Raw genomic sequence first — 8,816 nt, 5'->3', positions numbered from 1 at the left:
TAGATTGCAATTTACTTGAAGTTTCTCGTATGAATTGAGGTTTTGCAGATCCTCACTTCCATGTCACATGACAACCTGGCTGTCATTCACCATTCTTTCGTCACCCTCCCCCACCAGCTCCAGTGGGCACTTCTCAAATGGAATGAGATGATGCAGCTTGGGGATCCACCTTCGGTTTTCTCCTGCTCCAAGCAACTATGAGCCATCTTATGTTACTGAAACAGTAATGTTTTGAGTTTATTTATTAGTGTCAGAAGTAGGCTTACATCAACACTGCAATGAAGTTACTTTGATCTGCAAAACCTCAATTCATACGAGAAACTTCAAGTAAATTGCAATCTACCCAGATAGTTGTTCCTCCCTTGCACTGAACCATGTGTCCTTCATTATGAGAAATGACCCCAATGTGTCTGGCTCATCTGGAAATGCTGCTAACCCACCCACACTGCTCCCACTGTGATGCCCATGACAGCAGCAATGACACCTTGGAGGCAAGGCCCAAGGAATCCTCTGAGACCAGCACCATCAACACAGGCATCAACCACACAACTCACCATAGCAGGTATGCTCACCTTGAGGGGCTATGTTAGCAGTGAGGCTTCTGGATCACCTCCTAGTGCACACAACACAGCCGTAGATGCACGCTGAGTAGTGCTGGGAATGCCCGAGGGACCAAGCACATGGAGGTCTGCCACATTCCGGTGCGTGTTTGGGTATACTGGGGGAAAATTTAGCATGGCCAATGCACCTAACCAGCATGTCTTTCAGACTGTGGGAGGAAACTGGAGCACCCGGAAGAAACTAACGCAGACAGGGAGAGAACATGCAGACTCTGCACAGTGACCCAAGCAAGGAATTGAACCTGGATCCCTGGAGCTGTGAGGCAGCAGTGCTGTGCCACCGTGCTGCTCTGATTCTCCATGTTGGAATGCATGGGCACTCGTTACTGCTACCACTGCTTCCCAGGTCACGTTGCCAGCCCAACCCCTCGATCTGTAGAGTAGAAAATGGCTCTCCCCTCTTCCACGGCATCCAACAGACAACAGTCATGAATGATGACGCAGATCTTCCTGGCATGACTTGAGGATCCATAGTTAGCACTTATATGGAGTTCTCCCTTGTTAATGCTGTACAGCTGCGACCACTTTGGGCAAGTCATGCGCGCAGATGGTCCATTCCAGTGAGAATCGCCTGGTGGCTCTTTCATTGCACTAAGTGACGTGCTGTAAAAACCGGTGTGAATAACTCCTGTCTTCTTACTCGTTTGGCACTTAGAATTTGTTTGGTAAGATTGTGCCCACTGAATAGGATTAGAAAGGTAGTTCATGAACCATAACAGACAATCCTTATTTGAACCAATGTCAATCTTTTCATAAGAACAGTCTGATCAATAGTGTCAAATACCTTCGATAGATCAATAAAAATACCAGCAGGGCTTGTTTCTAATCTAAGGCTATTATAACATCATTTAAAAGTTTCAATGCAGCTGTAATGCATCCACGTCCCGAGTAAAAACCTGACTGACAAAATGTTATTACTGTCTAAGGAAGAAGTTGGCTACTTATAGACGGTCCTATCCATAACTTTAGAAAGGCAGTGGGTAAAATAGAAATTGGCCTGGAACAGTTCAGATCTAATCTATTACCCCCTTTAAAAAGGAATGTCTATTGTTTGAATAGAAAAGTTTAATAGAGGGACAGAAATTACAAGAGCTGCAGATCTGACAAAAAAAAGGTCCAGGTCATTATTACCAGTTGCCTTATTAGGGTCCAACATATCTGGTTCATAACACATTAGAGAGAATTACACCCTATTCATGAAGTTGCCTGCTGCAAAGGAAAATCTCCAAAATATCCCAATCTCTTTGGGACATGAGCTTTAAAGTCAATGTTTTGCAAACTGTCAACTTTAATGTTTCTTCAAAAAATACTTCTCGTGTAGACAAACTAGAGTGCCAAATTTATCCCTAAGGAAGTGACACTGTCTCTCTCTGCAGTACCTTTTGTGAAACCTTTCAACTGAAATAATTCACATATCATTTTTGTAGTGAATGATGAAAAGATTACAAAACTGGTCATGATAGGGAGATGTACAGGAAAAATGTGTGAGAACTACCTGCTGTTGGTCAAGTTAGGCAAACATAGTTCTAGCTTCAACTTGTCAGGTGGCATGTATACTATATCTATCTAAGGATTACAGGACTCTATGATGATTTGTTATACAATATACAAGTCCATTTTTCTATTTGATATTGTGTAAATTTAGAGGTCATTGGTTAATCAGCCTGTGCATAACATATTCAGACCCCATTAAAGTGGGTAATTGCATGTCATTCTGCTGAAATATGAAATGAGTTTACTCGTTGACAGCAATTTTGCGAGGTACAAACAATTTCATAATCAATCTCTATAATTCATAAGATACTAGGGCTGACAGTTAGCCATACCTTGTGATACCATCTGGAAACCTGATAGAATTGGATGGGGGATGAGCTTAGTTTAGTTCATAAGCTGGAGGGATGTTTTAACACTAACTGCACTCATTAAAGTAGCTTGTTACAAACAGAGGAGAGCTGGTAGGCATGGCCTCTTCTCATACCCCAGTCAAGGCACAATAGCAGAGTCCTGGTAAAGTTTCTCAGGTAGAAAAGTGATGGCCAAATTGATTTTCACTTATACATGGCTTAAGAGCATGTGTTCTTAGGTAGATTATTTTCCCTTCATTGGCATTAAGAAAGTAATAAACCAACAAACTAATACAATATCAGGAACTAATAGCACAGTAACAGCCAATCTCTTTACAACAATAGAGTTCATTGCAAGTTATCTTACAACATTCTAGGGGCTTCACCTTCCATAGCTTTCGTCTTCAGAGTCACACCTTCTAGGGTCACAAATAGTTCATGTTGGAATTGCAGAAGCTGTAATAGTATTGGGAACCCAGTTTTTATAATTAGTTGAAGAAGTGCAGCCATTATCACAGGAAGGATCATTTGCATTTTAATGACAACACCAAGACTTGTCCAGAGTCGAAAATTAGCTTAGTGTTCTTGTTGTTCCATTAGTTAGCAAAAAAAAGGCCACCTGAACTCTCAACTCAATTTTGTGTTAGGAAATCTCAATTTCAGGATAATACTTCATAAGTTCATATCTGTAGTTCATATATTCAGATGTGCGTCAGCATGACAAGCTACCTAATGGCCCTATCTATCAATGTGCAATGACAGGAATTAGGTGAAACATGCTCATATCCATTCCACTGACATTCTTAAGTGGGTTTTGTCTGTTGAGAAGTTGCTGATCTGATGAGAAGTTGCAAAAAAACAGGGGAATCAGAGGGAAGAAAATTATAAAATTATTTGATTTAATGGGTATTACTTTCCATTTGTAACATTTTGCTAAATAAACAACATAACATTGTATTTCTATTTTGTAGTAAGCTAGTGAACCAGAAGAGAAAAGAGGGGCGACTGAATTTTGTCTTAAACTCTGGGCTGAAGCCAAGCCTCTGAATTCCTCATATACTGCCTCTTCTGTGGCTTTGCTGTACTTAGTCTCTGATTCTCTCCTCAAAAGGATTGAGAGGACAGAGGACAGTAGGAGTCCGATACCCACATAGCTTCCCATGCAATTTCACTCCCTTTTATGTATTATTTTGTCCTGAAATTACAGTAACAAAACTGATAATACTCAATTGCCAGGGTAAACGCAATGGCGGTGCTTTAACATACAATCCACAATGATTAATTGGAGAAGTAGCATTTAGGAAGCTGAGCAATGGAGCACGTAGAGAAAAAAAGCTGCTGCAAAGCGTGACCTGCTGTGCAATGGGTATTCATGGGAAACATTCAAAGTAAAGCTGTGTAGATATTCTGTACGTTTAATCATATCATGCAGCCTACGGCAGTTGGCTGAACACCAAAAGTGCGCAATATAAAACTGCATCACCTTGCTACTTGCTGAGTATTTACTGTTAGACCATCTCAATGGCACATCTGCGTACTTAATAATGCTTAAGTTATCAAATTGTGCGAGACATAAGCTTAATGATGAAAAGTCTTAATTTAGAGTCATAGAGGTTTACAGTATGAAAACAGGCCCTTCGGCCCAACTTGTCCATGCTACTCTTTTTTTAAACTACTAAGCTCGTCCCAATAACCCTCGTTTGGCCCATATTCTTTGATAGTCATCTTACTCGTGTAACTCTCTAAATGCTTTTTAAAAGATAAAATTTTACCCGCCTCCATTACTACTTCAGGCAGCTTGTTTCAGACATTCACCACCCTCTGTGTGAAAAAATTGCCCAAATTGCTGCAAATTTACATTTGTAAATTTGGAGATAATACATTCAGTTCCTTCTTCCAAATCATTAGTATATAATGTGAAAATTGGGGTCCTAGCACAGATCCCTGTGGAACCCCACTAGTCACTGACTGCCAATTAGAAAATGTGTTGAACTTGTGTATTATGCCTTGCCTTGACTAGTGAAATGTTAATTTAAAGCATGTAATCTTTATTTAATGAACACTGTGCATTTACATTCTAAATTTGTGCTTATCCTTTTTGCCTTAACAAGAATTTTGTTACCCTGGGTTTTACTATGGGATTCAAATTCCAATATTGTTGACATTAATATAAACATTTGTGCTTAGCCTTTTCATGCAGAAGACACAACGGTACTCAAAACTGCCACACTAGCACTAGCCAGCTGTGCTGTAATAGTAACAGAGATCTATTGCAATATAGCCATAAAACAGCATCTACTGTATTTTACTTTTGTATCAGTATCCATTGGGATTGCCTAGCAACAGAGAATATTGCTGCCATTCAATAATTTGGCATTTCATGAAGCTGATTACTAATTGTTTATCATACAAACATAATCTTGCACCTATTTTAAGAATAAATGCTGCTTTTTTTCTAATTATTCCTTTATTGTGAGGGCTAGTTGTAACTTACACTTCAGTATTTCACAATGAATGCCTGTAAATTGAAAATCTGAAAACTGGAAATCAAAGAGGCTCTGTTTTCTGAGTGCTGATGGGCCACAACACATAGTGATGTGCTGATTTATTCTGAGCAGATTTACACAATTGTCTTGTGTATTTGAAAACAAATGAAAGTTTGTGAAACAACATAAAGACAGCGTTTCTTCATACCCAATTAATAGTGCAGCACTGTCTATGGAGCCGATTAGACTCTTCTAAGAAGTTGGTTTTGCATCAGTGTTAGTCTGTGGAGGTGAGGGCACTGAGTTCATGCTATATTGCTGGTCTGATAGCCATGGATATTACTTCATAGTAACCATAAAGACCCTTTAGATGCAATTAGGATCTAAAGGAAGTTAACCATGAGGACTGTAAGTCATTGATATGTAGAAATCTAGGATTCCTCTGATAGCTTAATTGGTCTACCCGTCACATGTTACGGCACTAGATTCAAGCTCTGATCATCTTAAATATCATCAAAATAATTTTGGGGCAATAACACTGATAATAAATTGATCTAGCAACTAAATTCAGTTTTAATCACCATTTTGTCTCTATTGTTTCTGTCAATAAAGTAAAAGCTGAATCATAATTACACTTGAAAATCAGATCAATACTAATACAAGGATAGATGAAAAAGTTGTTTGAAGCCAGACTTGGATATGAATAGACTGATTATAGTATTTCTGCTCGATGCACGGAGCTAAATTGAGGCTTTAAATATTTTTTATTTTTACCAAACGTTAATCAAGAAAATCTGACCAAAAACACTACATTTGTCACAACCAGTCAAATCATACTCTGGTGATGATTAGGTGGTCTAGATTGTTATCAATGGTCTTTTTTGTTTTTCCAAGTCCAATACTGGGTCTTATTCAATGGAATCACCACAGAAATCCATTCAAAATGTTTGTGATAAGTATGGTTGTTCAGCTTGCTTTCATTGTTTTTATTCTTTGAGGACATTAATTTTCTAATACTTTTCACACTGTTGATATTGAATTATTACCATCTGTGTTAAGAAAGGAGAACACCCACTGATATATTCTAAAAATGATGTATCATATTGATAAAATGTATAGCTAACCATTGAAAAGCTGAGTGCATCGGCAATGTCATCTATAAGTCCTGATGTCTTATGTCTGAGAGGGAACTACTTTTTTGCCAGTAAATGGATTTGCATGCATCAGAACTGCACACAAGTTGTCCCAAATTATATACAACATAATATCAATGGTATTGCAAATTATAGTTTTCTAGATGGTTCAAATAAAATTCCCTGAGGAGTTTCATTTTTAATTAGTCTACTGTTGATTTAGAAATCATGGGCATGCTTATACGTTCTTTAACCAGCAAAGTTAGTAATAATTTAATGATTTTATCATATTATGGCTATTCTTGTAAGATAGAACATGCTGGATAAGAAATTGATAGAGCTAAGGTGACACACACCTGTCCCAAGTGTACTGGCCATGTTTAACATTCTTAGGTTCTTTCTGAAGTTACAAATTTCAAGTAACCAATCTTGATGAACTGAATGACATGCTAGGTCAACAAATCTTTCTTTCATCTCTGGGGCCAGAATAGAATTTTGACAAGAATATGATCATCCTTGCAATTGGGTTTTGAGAGGTATATCAAAAAAACAAAGTTAAATGGTTATATTATATTCTGATTAAATGGATATTGCTAGTATCAGGTTAACCACCTTTAGTTTTGCTGATCTGTAAGCACCTTCTCCTGGCATCAGTGAAAGTCTCAGCCAAATTATTCATTGCATTTTACAAACAACTACACCATGATCAAATTTTGCAGATGACCAATTTTTCAATTATTACCAAATTCACTGCATAATATAAACATGAAACTAGAACTAGGGGGATAGCCTCAAAATAAGAGGAAGCAAATTTAGGACTGAATTGAGGAGAAACTTCTTCACACAAAGGGTTGTGTATCTGTGGAATTCTCTGCCCAGTGAAGCAGTTGAAGCTACCTGACTGAATGTTTTTAAGGCAAGGATAGATATATTTTTGAACAGTAAGGGAATTAAGGGTTTGGTGAACAGGTGGATAAATGGAGCCGAGTTCACAAAAAGATCAGCTATGACCTTATTAGATGGTGGAGCAGGCTCGAGGGGCCAGATGGTGTACTCCTGCTCCTAGTTCTTATGTAACAGCAGCCATGGGGATTGGAATGTTTTATTGATCTAATTAACCACATTTTGGTATGATGTTTTAAGTTTTGTGATTTGTTTCTGATTATTGGAGTATTAGAGAGTAATACTGAATCATCCATCATTATTATGTCATTATTGTACACAGCGCCGAGTATTCAGTTCCATAGAAATCAACTGAATTAAATATCAGGCACAGAATAATGAGCAACTGATCTGATACCACTTGCTTTGCATCACCACCCAAGATGACTTTCAACCTCATAGTCTGTTAAAGTTTTCCATCCTATGTAAGATCACTTTAACCAGTCTAAATCCAAATAATAGTGGCCAAGATCCTACAGTGCAAAACTCCCCATGAATCAGAATTAATCAATGTAATTTGAAATCTCTCATGCACACAAAATATCTGTAACAATATATCATTTTTTAAGTTAAATGAACAATGCTGGTTGGCTTGCATTACTGAATAGGCTGGAAAACAAATAGGAAACCTATCAATTATCTACCAGATAGTCCTAGGTTTGGCATTTTATTTTGGTAGGATTTAGGTTGCCTACTTAACCTGACTAGACTTTTTGTTTGCATGAACACACAATTTTCCACTTTAGAAACTAAGGGGGCTATTTTCCCAGCCTGCCATGCTAATCTTTTAGCACAGCCAGCTGGGAGAATTGCGTGCTGGCCAATATGCGTTCCCATCGCGCGTGCATCTCCCAGCGCCGGATATCCGGCGCCGTCGGAACTTGTTGGGCCGGACACCATATTTAAAAGGCACCCAGACAAGTACTCTCTACAGCCTAGAACTTCTTGTTCTAGACTGTAGAAAGAAACTATTTGTTCTGATAATCAGCAAAAGGGGCCAGGAGAGGACCGGTCATTGGCCCTCTAATCCAATGATGGGAGTCGGAGGTCCACTGACTTCACAATGCATGCTTAGAAGGAGGTTGCCAGTGATCTCAGAATAACATTCTCCAGTGCAGGAAAAAGGATGAATGATCCTTTCCATTCCGTCAAGGCAAATCAATCTTCTCCTCAGTCTCAATCCAGGCTGAGGAGAGTACAGCTGTCAACTCAATGTCAACAAAATGGAAGAGATTGTCATCGACTTCAGGTCGTGTAAAGGAGAACATGCCCTTGTCTACATCAATGGAGACGAAGTAGAAGGGATCAAGAGCTTCAAGTTTTTAGGTGTCCAGATCACCAACGACCTGTCCTGGCCCCACATGCCGGCACTATAGTTAAGAAAGCCCAACAATGCCTCTACTTCCTCAGAAGACAAACAACATTTAGCATGTCAGCTATGACTCTCACCAGTTTTTACAGATGTACCATTCTTTCTGGTTGTATCACAGCTTGATATGGCTCCGGCCTTGCCCAAGACCACAAGAAACTACAAAAGGTTGTGAATGTAGCCTGCTCCATCACGCAAACCAGCCTCCATCCATTGACTCTGTCTATACTTCCCGCTGCCTCAGCAAAGCAGCCAGCATAATTAAGAATCTCACGTACCCCAGATTTTCTCTCTTCCATCTTCTTCCTTTGGGAAAAAGATATAAAAAGTTTGAGGTCACGTACCAACCGACTCAAGAACAGCTTCTTCCCTGACTTTTGAATGGACTTACCTTGCATTAAGTTGATCTTTCTCTACACCCT

This window comes from Carcharhinus amblyrhynchos, chromosome 17 (assembly GCF_965287045.1).
Source record: "Carcharhinus amblyrhynchos chromosome 17, sCarAmb.v2.hapA, whole genome shotgun sequence".
In the NCBI taxonomy this organism is placed as follows: domain Eukaryota; kingdom Metazoa; phylum Chordata; class Chondrichthyes; order Carcharhiniformes; family Carcharhinidae; genus Carcharhinus; species Carcharhinus amblyrhynchos.
The sequence above is the reverse complement of the archived record's forward strand: the minus strand, read 5'-3'. Positions refer to the sequence as shown.